Consider the following 17,386-nt stretch of genomic DNA (forward strand, 5'->3'; position numbering starts at 1 on the left):
TTAAGGAAGATTAAATTACATAACGTGTTATCTAGTAATAAGTGGAGCATACTGAACGATCTAGCAAATAGTAACTGAGACCTTGATGAAAGCAAATGATGATCAGGAAGCAGAGAACATTAAAGGACATTTTGCCACAAAAATGTAAGTTGTAATAATAGTGACATTTTGAATGGTTCGTTTTATGGTTTAACTCCCCTGGATGCTGGTAGGAGAGTGAGGATAGGATAGGGCAGTGGGAAAAGTCAACCAGGAATGAGGCCCAGCCGCAGACTCCCTTCAGTCTGTTCCCAGCAGGAAGCTCTGAGCATGAGCAGTCTGGCAGCGGTGGCCTTTGTTACACCCCTCCCAGGGAAGTCCGTCATTGGCCGCCACATGTGGATCCAAAGGACGCGGGGCGAGGTGGGGAGCTCTCTTGCCTAATAGGGGGCACTCCTGGAAAGGAAGCGCTTGAAACGCCTGGGGTGATACACCAGCCAGTAAAGGGGATGTGGGTAGAGCCCCACATAGGGTTCCTGTGAACTCAGGAGGGGCTGTTCTGTAGCAGAGATGCTCTCTGCTGAGAGTATATGGCCTAATGTGTGCCTACCCTCACACATTAAAGATAGGGAAAAGACATCCTTTGTTTTTTTTCCGTTTATTCCCTCCCCCTGCCCCCCAGTCTGGATCAGTCTAATTTCTGTTGTCACATTCTTTGTTCCGTAATGTCCTACAGTTCAAGATATTCCATGCCATACTTGTCATTTCTGTATATCAGTCTTGGTATACCTACTGCAGTGGGTTTCAGCAGCTTTGTCCAAAACTCGAGTGTTTTGTCCTTAAAGTGCGAAACACTGCAGAGTGACGTGGGTAAGGCCCAGGGTACAGAGACGTAACTTGGGTTTGAAATTTATCTCCACCATTTACTGGCTCAGAGAGCTACGCTGTGTCTCAGTCTCTATATCTGTAAAACTGAATACCTGCCTCTGATAGAAGTGTTACTTACATCTTAATGTTCCTTGATAATTCAGTGAGCTAGTACAGTTAAAGCACTCAGAACAGTATCTGATACAGGGGAAGCAATAGCTAATTACCTAGTGGTTGTAGTCCTCAAACATAGAGGGTACCTTTTTGAATGTCAGACTGTATCAATTATGCTTTTAATTCTCTGGTTATTACCATCTCAATAGCTATTGCCACATATGTACAATTTTTGGGTATCTATAAGGTCTAATTCTTCCTCAAACATCAGCAAGCTCCATCAATGTCTTCTGGCTACAAATAGTTTCTAGAAGAGCCTTATGAATACCCTCTATGACTGTATTAATTAGGTGTGGTTTTTCATGAACCTATGATCGATTTTTAGACCAAGCGTTGCATGGACAACTCTTCCTCAGTACCATGAAGCCCTTTCTTTTTATGGCATATTTTTTTCTGTCTCCTATCTACTATTTTTCAAGCTCCAAAGCCTGAAAATAAAATTGTCTCATGGAGACAAATTTTAGTCTTTAGAAATATGAACCGCTATTTGGCCATGGTGGTGCTCCTTTACTCTTAAATATTACCCTAAGAGATATTATCCCCATTGATTTAGAAACCAAAGCAGTAAGAAAGCCCTAAATGTAAGACTGGAAATCATAAAACTCCTAGAAGAAAACAAGCAGAACATTCTTTGACAAACATTAGCAACATTTTTGGGTCTATCTCCTTAGGCAAGGGAAACAAAAGCAAAAATAAATGGGACCTAATTAAACCTGAAAGCTTTGCACAGCAAAAGAAACCATCAATAAAACTAAAAGATAGCCTACTGAAGGGGAGAAGATATTTGCAAATGCTATCTCTGATAAGGGGTTAGTATCTAAAATATATAAAGAGTTCATATAACTCAATAAAAAAGCAACCCTTATTTAAAAAATGGGCAGAAAACCTGATAGGCTTTTTTTTTTTTCAAAGAAGAAAGACATATCGATGACCAAAAGGCACATGAAAAGATGCTCAACACCACTGATTATTAGGAAAATGAAAACCACAGTGAGATACCATCTCACACTGTCAAAAATGGCTATTGTCAGAAACACAACAAATAATAAATGTTGGTGAAGATGTGGAGAAAAGGGAATCCTTTGGTGGAAATATAAATTGGTGAATTAGTGCAGACACTATGGAAAACAGTTTGGAGGTGACTCTAAAAATGAAAAATAGAATTACTGTACAATCCAGCTATTCCACTTCTGGTTATATATCCAAGGAAAATGAAAACACTAGTTAAAAAAGATATATGTGACTAGTGTTCATAGCAGCTTTTTTTACAACAGCCAAAGTATGGAAGCAATGTGAATGTCTATCAACAGATGAATGGATAAGAAAGATGTGTCATATACATATAAAAATGGACTATTAGTCATAAAAAAAAGAAATCTTGCCATTTGCTATGGCATGGATGGACCTGGAGGGTATTATGCTTAGTGAAGTAAGTCAGACAGAGAAAAGATACATACTAGATGTTTCCACTGACACGTGGAGCCGGAAATATAAAACAAGGGGATGAAGGTAACAGAAACAGACTCATAGACAGAGTCTGGTAACTCGTAGTTATCAGAAAATGGAGAGGGATGCAGGAGAGGCGATACGAGGGAAGGGAGCTGAGCGGCACCAACCGCTCAGTGAGGATGAGATACTGAGGTTTTCAAGCGCTATGTTATAGTAACTTTAAATGGAGTATGGTCTATAAGAGTGTTGAGTCACTATGTCGCACACCTGAAACTAACATTTTACAGTGTTAGTAATGTTTTACCAACCATACTTCAATTTAAGAAGAGAAAGAAAAAAGAAGCAGGGAGAGAGAGTCAGTCCACATACAAGGTCACAGAGATTCTGTGTCCAGCTGTTTCATGCCCACGACTTGTAGGCTACCTCAGCTGCCCCAGGGCCTCCTGCACCAAGGTCCTACATAGGCAAGGCCCTGGAAACACACACACACACACACACACACACACACACACACACACACACACACACACACACACACACAGAAAAGATTTGCCTAGACCAGGTCCTAAAGCATCTATTGTGTCTTTCTTCATCAAAGTTGACACTCAGGGAAAAGCAGGTACTGGTTAATTTCTATTATTTAAGCAATTTGCTGTTGTCGTTTATTTATTGACAGTTGCTTTTAATTGTAATTTTAGTGAGTAAAGATAGAATAAATGTCACTTTACACCAGGTTCTTGATTCTGTCTCCATTTATAGTTGCAATTTTCGGCGGTTTTCATAGAATACACTGGGGAAAGCCCTGCGCTGTAGTGGTTGCTAAGACTGCTTAGTGATGGTGACTCTGGGTGGTCATCAGATAGCACTATGCCACTCTTTCCTCTCCTTTTAAATCAAGGCTAATAATCCTGGCTATTTATAGCTGTACAGAGCAAGTAAGGTAATATATAAAAGTGTATATTTAAATGTCAATCATTCTTGTTATACCTTGAGCAAACTCTGGAGGACAGCTCAGAACAGAGGAGCCTGAAGGGCTACAGTCCATGGGGTTGCAGAGTCGAACATGATGTTGTGACTGAACAACAGCAACAACAAATTGTTATACATAGTTAAGAGAGGGTAGCACGGTTTGTGTATTAGTGTTGGCTAAAGGTATCTTTGGATAAATAAAGGGCTCGTGAATTTAATAAGAAAATGATTAGACAAATATATAGACAGGGCATTCTGTAGGACAGTTATACTGGATTCTTCAAAAGAGTCTACATCATTAGTGAGAATGAAAAACCCAGGAACTTAGGATTAAAGGATACTAAGGAGTAAGACATGACTTACTGTTGAAATACTTCGGGTTCAGGTAGTATATAAATGTGTGACGTGTGTTTATTTTTAGTTTGAGCACAAACAGTGTATGTGTGCACATAGGTGTGTGAGAGAGTAACAGATGTGCCACGGTACTAACAGTTTGTCAACCTTTAATGTAGGTATTTGGATGCTCAATATATTAATCTTTCACTTTTTCTGTAGGTTGGAAATGTCTTTAAATGGATATTTAGGGGAGAAATATGGCTCATCCAAGTGGTAATTTCCACAGTTGTTTTCAAGAGATTTATTTTCTCATCCCATCTCCAGTAGAACTTAAAGCTTCTTTGCTGCCAACATGCATTCCTTCCTGCTCAGTCAGGAATCTGCTCCCAGAAGTCTCTCCTAAGGAGTCTGTGTTCTGTGTGAGCTGGTTTGTAAGGTGCTGCTGAGAACCTCTAGGGGTGTAGGCTACCACAGTGCCCTCTGCCCATCCTGCCCAAACCAGAGCTCTCAAAGCCTCTTCTGAACATTTTATATATTCCTCATACCTGGTTTCAGAGTTCCTTCCAAAGCAAGATTCCTCCATTTTAGCAGCAAGTCAGCTTGCAGTGTAATCTGAGGAGCCAAGCTTGGCCATGTAGCAAGCTAGGATCATCAAGTAGGTGTTTGTGGGAGGGTCTATAGAAAATGGTTGCTTCTGTGTAGCAGCTGTATCTGCTGGCCTGCTGCCTGGCATATGATGGTATCTGTGTGTGTGGGGGGGGGGATGGTGGCAGTGGTGTTCATATTCACAACCAGAATTCAGAAAAATGAGCTGGATGCAAACCAGAGAAGAACAAGGATAGGTTGACTCTATCCAGTTATGTCTGCATCCATCCATCATCATAAATGACTTCAAATACTGCCAGGGGACAGTGGCCGCTGATTCATTTCTGCCCTCCTGATCTTCCACAGGTTTCTTTTTGACCCAACTCTAAGCTAGAACTGTACAGGGAGAGGAATTCTGGAAGACATCAGTTCACTCACTCAGTTGTGTCCGACTCTTTGTGACGCCACGGACTGCAGCACACCAGGCTTCCCTGTCCATCAGCAACTCCTGGAGCTTCCTCAAACTCATGTCCATCCAGTCAGTGATGCCATCCAACCATCTCATCCTCTGTCCCCTTCTCCTGCCTTCGATCTTTCCCAGCATCAGGGTCTTTTCCAATGAGCCAGTTCTCTGCATCAGGTGGGCAAAGTATTGGAATTTCAGCTTCAACATATGTCCTTCCAGTGAATAGTCAGGACTGATTTCCTTTAGGATTGACTGGTTGGATCTCCTTGCAGTCCAAGGGACTCTCAGGAGTCTTCTCCGACATCACAGTTCAAAAGCATCAGTTCTTCAGTGCTCAGCTTTCTTTATAGTCCAACTCTCACATCCATACATGACTACTGGAAAAACCATACCTTTGACTAGACAGACCTTTTTCAGGAAAGTAATGTCTTTGCTTTTTAATATGTTGTCTAAGTTAGTCATAGCTTTTCTTCCAAGGAGCAAGTGTCTTTTAATTTCATGGCTGCAGTCACTATCTGCAGTAATTTTGGAGCCCAAGAAAATAAAGTCAGCCACTGTTTCCATTGTTTCCCCATCTATTTGCCATGAAGTGATGAGACCGGATACCATGATCTGTTTTTTCAATGCTGAGTTTTAAGCCAACTTTACTATCTTTATCTTTATCACTATCTTTAACTTTCATCAAGAGGATCTTTAGTTCTTCTTCACTTTCTGCCATAAGAGTGGTGTCATCTGCATATCTGTGGTTATTGACATTTCTCCCAGCAATCTTGATTCCAGCTTGTGCTTCATCCATCCAGCCTGGCATTTCACATGGAGACAGAAAGACATGGTTCCCAGCTTAACTGTCTTCAACACAATCCAGCCCACTTCCCTGACACCTCATTTTTAGTTGAATGCTCATCCCTGTGCCCTTGATCCATACTGGGCATTTCAGCTATTTACCTCCTGACTTTTTCCCCAGAAGATTCCATAATTGCTTGGTTATTCAATTAGTGTAGGTGACCATGTCTTACTCCAGCACCTTGCCCATAATCTGGCACATGGTAGGAGTTTCATACATGCTAATTGAAATAGAATGAACAGAGAGGAAAAATGAAGAAGGAGTTTTGGTGAAGGGAGTTTTCTGAATGAGTATATATCATAAGGGAAGTGCTAAGATGCTTTAGAAAGCAGCTTAGATCAATAATAGAATCCAGCTCATTTCAGTTATGATACAAAGCCCTAAGAAGGGCTGTCTTACTTTCTTTTACCTGATAAACATGTTTATAAAGAGAAACATGTCATGAAATCTATAGAAACCAGTGGTATTGGAAGTGACTCAGTTGGAAGGATTGCCCATGGAGTAGCAACAGCACTTGCCCAAAATTAAAGTTGATGTGCACTCAGGGACCCAGAAATCTTGACACTTACTCCTTCTTTAACTCTTTTCTCAGTGTTCTGGCAAGGTTTGGTAGCTCTCAGCCTCTCTCCCTTCATCCTGACTCCCTTCTTGCTTTGGGTGTCCTTTTGTTCTTTTCCCTAATTTTCTCCTTTTCAGGTAGTTTAATTCCTCATCCTGGAAGGAAACCAACCTGGTTTTAAATCTTGGCTCCACTTTTCATGCATGCCTTCTGTGCCTCAGATTTCTCTTCTCTAAAATTGAAAATAATATTATCTATTGCAAAAGCTAACAGCCAGCCCATTGTGGGTACTTGATAAATGTAAATTTCCCTCTGTTTCCTTCTTTCCAAGGTTAAGAAGAAAGATGAGGAGCCATCTGTTGTTGCTCAAACGTGCCACCCAACCCTCTACCCCTCAATTCTTTCAACCGCATGAAATACTCTTCTGGGACAAACCCTAGTAAATACAGATCACCCCCCTACCACACACCTTGTTATGTTTATGCTGACGGACTTTCTGGGTCTGCTGACTCCCATGATTGCTTAGCCTTGAGTTTCCCCTTCCTTGTCTCGTCTTCTCTTCTTTCATCCCTTCCCTTCCTCTTTCTTGATTTCCTCTATGAATTAGTTTCATATTGCTGCTCTAACAAACTACTGCAAACTCAGTGACTTCACACATTTATTATTTTATGGTTTTGAATTCAGATGTCCAAAATCAATTTCACGGATCTAAAATCAAGATGTCAACAGAGCTGTGTTCCTTTGAGATGCTCTGCTTGAGAATCTGTTTCCTTATTGTCTTTAGATTTTAGAGGTTACCTGCATTCCTTAACCTGTGGCCCCTTCCTCCATCTTCAAAGCCAGCTGCATAGCGTCTTCTCTCCTCTCTGACCTTTGTTTTTTTCCTTTTATCTTCTCTGACTCTGAGTCCTTGTTATTAGGGCCCTTGTGATTGCATCGGATCCACCTGGATGATCCAGTGTAATGGCCACATCTCGACCTTTACCCTGATCACATCTGAAAATCCCCTTCCCTGTGTGAGGCAACATATTCACAAGTTCTGGGTATAAGGACATGGACATTTTGGGGGGTTCATTATTCAGCCTTTCACACTTCATTTCTTCCCTTTCTTCCCTTCTCCTTCCACTTTCCTTTCTACTCTTCCCTGCCCCCGTTTTCCTTTCTGGTGACCCTCTTACAGGAGCATATCTGTACCTTTTCTATCACACGTGGTCAAAATAAGTGACCATCATTTTGTCAAACACATTGCAAAGTGCAGATGACAGCAGTGTAGTCATAGTTACTCAGTTAGATTTTGAGGTAGAAAAACTGACTCTTCAAATACATAAATTGGTTGGAGGATCTGTTGTTCATTCATCTCTGGGAGTTTATGTTGGTGGCGATCAACCACACTGAGAACTGTGCATCTGTGATGTGAACCTGTTCTCTCTTTTCCCTCATCTAACTTTTCTTCAACTAATATTTTTTTCACACTTTATCTTTCTTATTTCTTTCAATGTTTGTAACTGTTCTGTTATTCTCTTTGCAGTTGGTGTGGAGGAGAGAACTTAGAATTCCAAATAATTGTAATTAGTCTCCAATTAAGATAAATAAATTAATTTTAAAAAAGAATTCCAAATAATTGACATTAGATCCTAGCCTGATATTCATTAGCTGTATGGCTTTGGACAAATCACTTAGCTCCTTTGAGACTGAATTTCTTTATATGATTAAAGAAAAGGTTTAAAAGTCTTACCTTCTAAACATGCTGTCAAAATTAAATAAGACAATAATTATTAAATAATTCATACAATGCTTGAAAACTATGGTAATCCAGGAATGTAAGACTACTGTGAAACTTACTGAGAGGGTTGTTTCAAGATTAAATGAAGTGATGTAAATATAATGAAGTAAAATGCTGCTGCTGCTGCTGCTACTCCTACTGGTAATAATAGTAATAATTTACATGTGTTGAGTGAATTCTGTAGGCCAAGCATTGTGCTAAAATCTTTAAAGCAACCAATGCATTTTCTCAAGCTAAAGAGGTAGGTATTTAAAAATTATGTTTATTTTCTGATGACTGTTTAACTTCATACTATTTTGAGGCCCAGAGTAAGTCCTCAAGTAACATAAATGCTATAATGTAGTAAGATGCCTCAAATGTAGTATTAAACCCTACGTGTTTAACATGATCTGGAAAATCAGCAATTAAACTTATTGGGCAGGGTCTCTTATAAGAGGTTTTAAAGCAAATTTTCCACAAGAGGAATATCTGAGTAGATTTGACTGGAGGGAGAATTATATCAATCTCGAATAGCAATGTGAGGTCACCACCAGGCTCTGGAGGGAAACAATGAAGGGACCACCAGCACAAGTAGGAAGGCAGTCCTGGCATTCCTTTCTAGGCAGAGTGTGGTTTCCAGAATTCCCATGTAACTGTCTATGAGGAACTCTGTGAGCAAGAGACTCTGTTGTCAAGATGGTTTGGGAAATACTGGACATGATATTACTTTCTTGGAGAGGCTCGTTGTATTTCATTACATTCAAGGCTTTGCCAAATTTAGCAATAGGAAAACCTACTTAAAATTTCCCTGATGAATTTGACCATAAATCCTCTTTCTTTTAAGGAACACTTTATGATATCCTATTGCATTGGTGTTCCCATGAACACTTCATAAATTCAGAGGTAGAAATAATGGGAAACGGTGTCAATAAGGAAAAAGGAAAGTGAAGTCGCTCAGTTGTGTCCAACTCTTTGGGACTCTGTGGGCTGTAGCCCACCAGGCTCCTATGTCCATGGAATTTTCCAGGCAAGAATACTGGGGTGGGTTGCCGCTTGCTTCTCCAGGGGATCTTCCCGAGGCAGGGATCGAACCCAGGTCTCCCACCTTGTAAGCAGACGCTTTACCGTCTGTGCCATTAGGGAAGTCCTGTCAATAAGGAAGGTGGAACCTAATTAAAAAGGACCTTGCTGTTCCATGCAGAGGAGGATTTTAGTGTTGTACTGAGACACTAGAGAGAGAGTGAAATAACAAACAGTTGTTGAAGCATTCTGAATAATTAATTAATACTGATTAGCTACTTCAGGGTACTCCAGGAAAAGAGTCAAATAGCAACAAAAGCAGACATAATCCCTGCCAAAAAGGCCTTACAAACTCGTGTGTAAAATACAAATGTATGTTTAGTAAGCGTTTTCCAGCCAGTGCAAAAAGTTGAAAATAATGTGTTGATTAATGTTATTTTAATTTTTCTAACTTGTATTTCACTGTTTTTAAGATCAAGCTATATGCTAGGCACAGTTCTAATTATGTTCACATACGTCACTTAATTGATTCTTAGGGCAAACTTGTTAAATATTTATTATTCCCATTGCAAAACCCAAGATTGAGGCTGAGGGAGAGAAAATTGCCCAAGGTCATAGTAAGAGACAGTCATGGAACTAGAATTCAAGCCAAGGGCTTCTGGCTGCAAAATGAGTTCTTTTCGCCACTTTTTCTCATTGACCTAAAGTAAAAATCTGTAAATCAGACTTTGGAAGAATGCATGAGCTAAATGACCAGAGATACGAGTAGGAGAAGAAATAAACAATTTTGAAATCACAGTTTTCAGTGAGTAATTGCATTGATTACTAAATAATGCAGGAGTGATAAGTCTTAGTACCAACCACAATCCTCTTTCAAAGGATTAAAAATACAGCCACCAGAGTGTGGTTCTATCAAGCAGTGGGTTATGACCTTTGAGGGGGGCCTCAATCTAACTGTCATTCTCCGAATTTTTATTTAGAGCACTGTGGTGTTTACATGTCCATGAAACAAATTGCAGTTGTGTCTTATGTTTCACGGTTCACTTTCATGTATTTCTGCAGATTCTGGCCCAGTTGTGTGCCTGAAAGTTAGTGCACTTCCCGCCATGGGAATTTAGGTTGTACATACACCACCCGTAGCTATAATCTTGCCTCTTCAGCTCACTCCCACTTCTTGCTTGCTGGTGAAGAGTGAGGCATGTTGCTCAGTGGTGGTCTTACAAAAAGAATGCAGGAAGAAGAAGGGAAACCAAACTGTTTGGGGCACATAACATATATTGGGCATGTAATACATACTAGGCAGCTTCTCCTCTTGCGGAACTGGTATTAGAACCCAGACCTCTATAACTTTGGGAGACCACGATCACCATGCCTCCACTGTTCATTCTTCTCCTCACTCTTTTCCATCCACACCCTGACAGTGAACATCTTCAAATATCTTCTGTGTATCTGGTGATACTCAAGACACTGAAGATACACATACAGTAGCACTAGGGAAACAGTGATGGTCCATGCAGAAGGAAAGCACAGCAGATGAAGCACTGTTTTAAAGTGAGCCTTATGTTAAGGTATTCACCTCGTGGGTAAGTTTATTCATTGATCAAGATAAGGACTTCATAGCTATATATAGAATAGTCAAAAGGGATTCTTAATTAAAACATACAGCTCCTTTGTGCATCCCTGGTGGCTCAGTGGTAAAGAACCTGCCTGCCAGTGCAGGAGACCTGGGTTCAATCCCTGGGTTGAGACAATCCCCTGGAGAAGGAAGTGGCAACCCACCCCAGTATTCTTGCCTGGAGAATCCCATGGATGGAGGAGCCTGGCGGGCTACAGTCCATGGAGTCAAAAAGAGTCAGACATGACTGAGCGACTAAACAACAGCTCCTTTCTTCAAAAAGCTTCAGCTGGGTTGTATAAATAGCTCTGACTTTTAAGATAAAAACAAACAAATAAAAAACCCAATTACTATCTTTTACATTTGACTTTCTCAGAAGATACAAGGTTCAGATGTTATTTATTTTCTATCAAATAAGTTGGAGTTTTTGTTTCATTGTTTTTATTTCCCTAGCATTAATTTTAATCAGCTTAGTCTAAGAATTAAGTAAATCTGTCACTTGGCAGATAACTCCCTACTCTTATTTTAAAAGGCTGAATTCATTTTAATATTTTATGAAAAATACATTTCCTTTTAAAATTATATATAATGCCAAGTATGTACAGTGAAAAGGAAATGTCTCACTTTATCTCACCCCTCAAATTCTTCACTCTCTTCCCTAAAAGTAATCACTGTTAACAGTTTGATATCAATTCTTTTATAACCTTCATGTACATTGCATGTACATTTAGCTTTACAAATTATAATTTAATTTTACATAAAAAGGTCACACAGTTTATGTTGTTTTGTAATGCCCTCTTTACTTAATGATATATCTCAGTGATATTTGTAAGTCAGTACAATTAAACTTATTTAGGAACTTCCCTGGTGGCTCAGACGGTAAAGCATCTGCCTGCAAGGCGGAAGACCTTCCTTATCCTTGGGTCAGGAAGATCCTCTGGAGAAGGAAATGGCAACCCACTCCAGTACTCTTGCCTGGAAAATCCCATGGACAGAGGAGCCTGGTAGGCCACAGTCCATGGGGTTGCAAAGATTCGGACACAACTGAGTGACTTCACTTTCACTTTCTTTCATCTGAACTGAAGTCGTTTAATTCATTTCTTGAATTACTACTTTATTGATGATTAAGTATTTGTCTGTGCTGTGACTACTACAGTTCTGTCTTTGTATCTTTATGATATACCTTTACAATATGTATCTTTACTATAGTATAGTGAAACTTATAGGCATCCAGCGTCCATTATCTGTTTTTTTCTAATAGTGAAATCCCAATGACTAAATGACTTCTTTTGGAATCTCCCTACCACTCTTCCATGTGATTCAGAGAGGACCTTATCCCAATTAACCAAGTGTGACCCAGACCTGTGCCAGTCAGAATATCCCACACCGAAGACATGCTGTTTCCTTTGGTGATGAGCACTTGACCCATGCAAGTCAGTAAACATCCTGATTTCCACTTAATTTGGAGGAAGAGAAACATCATTTTCTACTGAATGTAAGTCTGATACAATACAGTGTTGAAACTGCTGCAACCTTTCTGCTGCTACCATGAGTGAACCTGTCTGGGAATGGAGCCAAAATAAAGGAAGCAGAGCCAAGAAGCAGAGAAGTAAGTCCTGCTGACCGAATGCCAGTTTCTCAAACAAGATGTTTCCTGCTGCCAGCAATAACTAGCCCTGGGACTTTACAGTCATGTGAGCCAATAAATTTCCCTTTTCTGACTAAGCCATCATAAATTAGCTTTTCTGTGGATGACAACCAAAAGATATCTTGGTGGTGCTGACACCTAGAAGTATAATTATCAAGCAAATAAGAGTATATACAATTGAAATTATGGTAGATCATAACAAATTTCCCTTCCATAGATTCTACCAACCAAAATATAAAACCCCAGCTATCAAGAATATAAAAATTTTATCTTTTGACAAAATATAAAAAATTTTTTAATTGTATTATCTGATAACTCATTGATCATCTTTTTATACATGTTTTGACTATAATTTTTCTTCTGTGATTTAATTCTGCATAAATTTTTTTTACCATTTTTCTATTAGGTAATTCATATGACTTTTAGGCAGTCTTCACATACCCTTTAAATTAATCCTTTATTACATGAGGTTTATGTATTTTCTTCCAAACCCCTTGTCTTGAAAAATATTTATGGAATTCTCATATGGATCATTTCATATTTTACCAGTGTCATGATATCTGTTAGTTATTTTCTCTGTAGTTGATTTATTTGTCTAATTTAGATGGACTTACTGAAAAATATTAACCTCCATGAATTTTTATTTTATACTTAATTTTAAAATTTTATTTTACTATTTGCTTTTAAAAATATTTGGAATTTGTTGCATATTGTAAGGTAATATATAATTGTCGATTGTGCTAAATGTTAAGGCTATTTATTAAATAGCTCATTCTTTTCCAGTGATTTGAAGTGTCATTTTATCTTCGTTACACCTTAGTCTGTTGCCTAGCTTTATTCTGCTTCACTGATCTATTTCACTTCTTTTTTGTTTTTTTTGGCATCAGGTATGCATAAATGGATGAAGGAGCCTGGTGGGTTGCAGTCCATGAGGTCACTAAGGGTCAGACACGACTGAGGGACTTCACTTTCACTTTTCACTTTCATGCATTGGAGAAGGAAATGGCGACCCACTCCAGTGTTCTTGCCTGGAGAATCCCAGGGACGGGGAGCCTGGTGGGCTGCCGTCTATGGGGTCACACAGAGTCGGACATGACTGAAGCGACTTAGCAGCAGCAGCAGCAGCTGCATAAATGTCGTAATCATGTTCTTTATCTTGTTGTATGCTGTCACCATCAATTTCTGAATTACCTGATTTCATTTATTTGGTTGGTTTGACAATTTAATAAATACCTACAACTCAATAACTGGGAGCAAAATCTAGGACCTTAACAATGGACCTATTGGATATATCCCATTTTTTGGCTATCATCTTCTCCCTATCCCATTTCCTGCTAACCCATTGTTCTCCTGTTTCCTTTGTAAATACTGTTGTAAATATTATAAATACTTTATAAGTTCTATAATTACTTCTAGAATTAAACATTTATTTCAATTTGTTAACTTTAAACAGGGATCAGAGATGCCCTTAGCATCCACAGGGCTTTGGAAAAATATTTTTGTGGGACCTTTGACTATAAACAATTTTAATCACCCCAAATAAGCATGTCAGAACCTTTCTAGCTGCCCAATCTCATGTGGGGGCTTTCCAGATGGTGTTAGTGGTAAGAACCCACCTGCCAATGCAGGAGATGTAAGAGACCTGGGTTCGATCCCTGGGTCAGGAAGATCCCCTGGAGGAGGGCATAGCAACCGACTCCAGTATCTCGCCTGGAAAACCTCATGGATAGAAAAGCCTGTGGGGGAGGGGATATAGTCCATGGGTTCACACAGAATACCTTTATGGCCTTTAGGAGCAATCCTTATCAGGTTGCCCTTCTGGAAACAGGACCCTGCCACTGAGCTCTAGGAGAATGCCACAGGCATGAGCCCAGAGTTCTGCAGAGTGTTTGATCAACCCCACAACAGAGTAGAGAGTCAGAGAGTATCCCAAAGGAGAGAAACAATGACTGAGGGCCACAGGGTCTGGTCTGGGATCAAGGTGCCCACCGGAGTGGCACCCTGGATCAAGACTCATCCTAGCATCGGAGGGGCCTTAGAAAAAGCTGAGGAAGTTACTCTAAAGCAGGGAGGTTAGATTTAGGGTCCAGGGCAGGGGCTTCCTCTTACCCGTGTCTGAGGGCAGTAATGACATGCGCAGTCTCCTCTTGCATGTGTATCCAGGAATAAAGTTGGTCACATAAATATTCAGGATTAGGAAATAATGCCAAATACTTTTACAACGTGGTAGCACTAAGCGTTGTGCTTGCCAGCAATGTCTTCTCTCACTCTACAGCTTTTCTAACATTTGCAATATTAGAGTTTTTAGTTTTTCAATCAGGCATAAAATACATTTCAAGTACTTTTGTTTGGCATTTACCTGAATAATGACATTATGTTAAATGTATCTTCTTCTGTTTGCTTTATGTGTTGCCTCATCTGTGAAAATGTCTGTTCATGTTTCTGGGATTCATAGTACATTTTATTACTGAAAAATATATATATTTAAAGTTTATATATCCTTTATAAAACATTGATCTTGATACTAATCCTTCGTATCCTTTGTCAGTGGTGTATAATGCAAGTATCCCCATTTATAACTTGTCTTTTCATGTTTTAAGGTGTTTATTTATGAGCTATAGTTGTTTATTGTAATGTAGACAAGACTATAATTTTTATTTTATAATCAATAATCTTGTTATTTTGCTTAAAAATATTTCCCCTAAAGTCATCTGAAAGATATTTACTTGTAAATTGGACCAAGAGTTTTAAAGTGTATTATATTTACTAATCCATCTGGGCAGGGGTCAAACAATTTTTCTGTTAAGAACCAGATAATAAGTAATTTGGCTTTGTGAGTCACATGATTCCTGTCAAAACTGTTCAGTTCAGATAATGTAGCATGAAAGAAGCTACAGGTAATCCATAAATTAATGTGTGTGACTGTATTCTAATAAAACTTCATTTATAAAAGCAGGTAGCAGCCTGGACTTGGCCCATGGACCATTGTTTGCTGGTCTTTGATCTAGGGTTTTTGTTTTTATGTAGAGAGCTAATGACATTTTTTATGTGGATTGGGCAATTCATTCTGTTTTCTAGTTGTTCAACATTTCTTCTTGTCCCCATTAATCTAAATGAAAATTCAACCATATGCCAGACTTCATATGCCAGTCTGTGTCTGGCCTCTCTATTATATACGATTAATAAATTTATTCCTGGAACAGTACGACATTTTCTCAATTAACATAGATTTCATATAAATCCTATTGTATTACAGGGAAAGTGTTACTCCCTATTCTTATTCCTCATAAGTGTTTGACTATTCTTGACCTTTATTTTTTTTTTCACACTCTTCACCTGAAAGTAGATGATACAGTTTCTCTGTCAAGTAAAATATTTATCTGTTAGACAAAAATATAGTTTAAAAAATACCTCAATCAACTATAGATAAACTTTGATGATCTAGATTTTCTGACATAATTCAGTCAGAATTGTTTGTTTTGTTTGAAGCAATTGTTCTCAAGCTTTGTTTACTGGGAGTAAATATTCTAATGTTAAATTCTTAAATTCTATGGAAAATTCTAAAAGAGATGAGAATACCAGACCACGTAAACTGCCTCCTGAAATACCTGTATGCAGGTCAACAAGCAACAGTTAGAACTGGACATGGAACAACAGACTGGTTCCACATCAGGAAAGGAGTACATTAAGGCTGTATATTGTCACCCTGTTTATTTAACTTATATGTAGAGTACATCATGCAAAATGCCAGGTTGGAAGAAGCACAAGCTGGAATCAAGATTGCCGGGAGAAATGTCAATAACCTCAGATATGCAGATACCACTGTTATGGCAGAAAGTGAGGAAGAACTAAAGAGCCTCTTGATGAAAGTGAAAGAGGAGAGTGGAAAAGTTGGCTTAAAACTCAGCATTCAGAAAACAAAGATCATGGTATCCAGTCCCATCACTTCATGGTAAATAGATGGAGAAACAATGGAAACAGTGAGAGACTTTATTTTCTTGGGCTCCAAAATCACTGCAGATTGTGATTCCAGCCATGAAATTATAAAACGTTTACTCCTTGGAAGAAAAGCTATGACCAACCTAGACAGCATATCAAAAAGCAGAGACATTACTTTGTCAACAAAGGTCCATCTAGTCAAACTATGGTTTTTCCAGTAGTCATGTATGGATGTGAGAGTTGGATTATAAAGAAAGCTGAGCACCGAAGAACTGATGCTTTTGAACTGTGGTGTTGGAGAAGACTCTGAGAGTCCCTTGGACTGCAAGGAGATCTGACCAGTCCATCCTAAAGGAAATCAGTCCAGAATATTCATTGGAAGGACTGATGCTGAAGCTGAAACTCCAATACTTTGGCCACCTGATGTGAAGAACTGACTCATTTGTTAAGACCCTGGGGAAGATGCTGGGGAAGATGGAAGGCAGGAGGAGAAGGGGATGACAGAGGATAAAACAGTTGGATAGCATCACTGACTAGATGGACATGAGTTTGACTAAGCTCCAGGAGTAGGTGATGGACAGAGAAACCTCACGTGCTACAGTTTATGGGGTCACAAGGAGTTGGACACAACTGAGCGACTGAACTGATCTGAAATGAACATTAAATTTGTATTATTTCAGTTATTTCTAGATATGATGAAAAAATATTTTTCAATAATAAATTTATCTAAAACATGTGGTGTCTGTGATATCTTTCACATACTGAGTTCCATATAAGATGTTTTATTTGAATAAGTATGCCTACTTGCTGCAGCATCCAACCTCCAAATCTTAGTGGCTTAAAATAATAAAGCTTTATCTTTCACTCATATCATAGTCCAGTGTGAGTGAGTGCTGCATGCAGTTATCCACAGATTCAGAATCTTTTCACGTCATGTCACCTCTGTCTTAACACAAAGTTTCAATAGGACAGGAGGAATATGTGGAGAATCATCCAGATGGTTTTATGTGTCAGTCACAGACGTGGAGCACGTCACTTCCACTCAATCCTTATGGGCAGAATGTGGTTTATGACTTTATATTTACTTCTAAGGCTTAGGATCCAAAGAATAGCAAGAAGAGATAAGAAAGCCTTCCTCAGTGATCATTGCAAAGAAATAGAGGCAAACAACAGA

This window comes from Ovis aries, chromosome 21 (assembly GCF_016772045.2).
Source record: "Ovis aries strain OAR_USU_Benz2616 breed Rambouillet chromosome 21, ARS-UI_Ramb_v3.0, whole genome shotgun sequence".
Classification (NCBI taxonomy): Eukaryota; Metazoa; Chordata; class Mammalia; order Artiodactyla; family Bovidae; genus Ovis; species Ovis aries.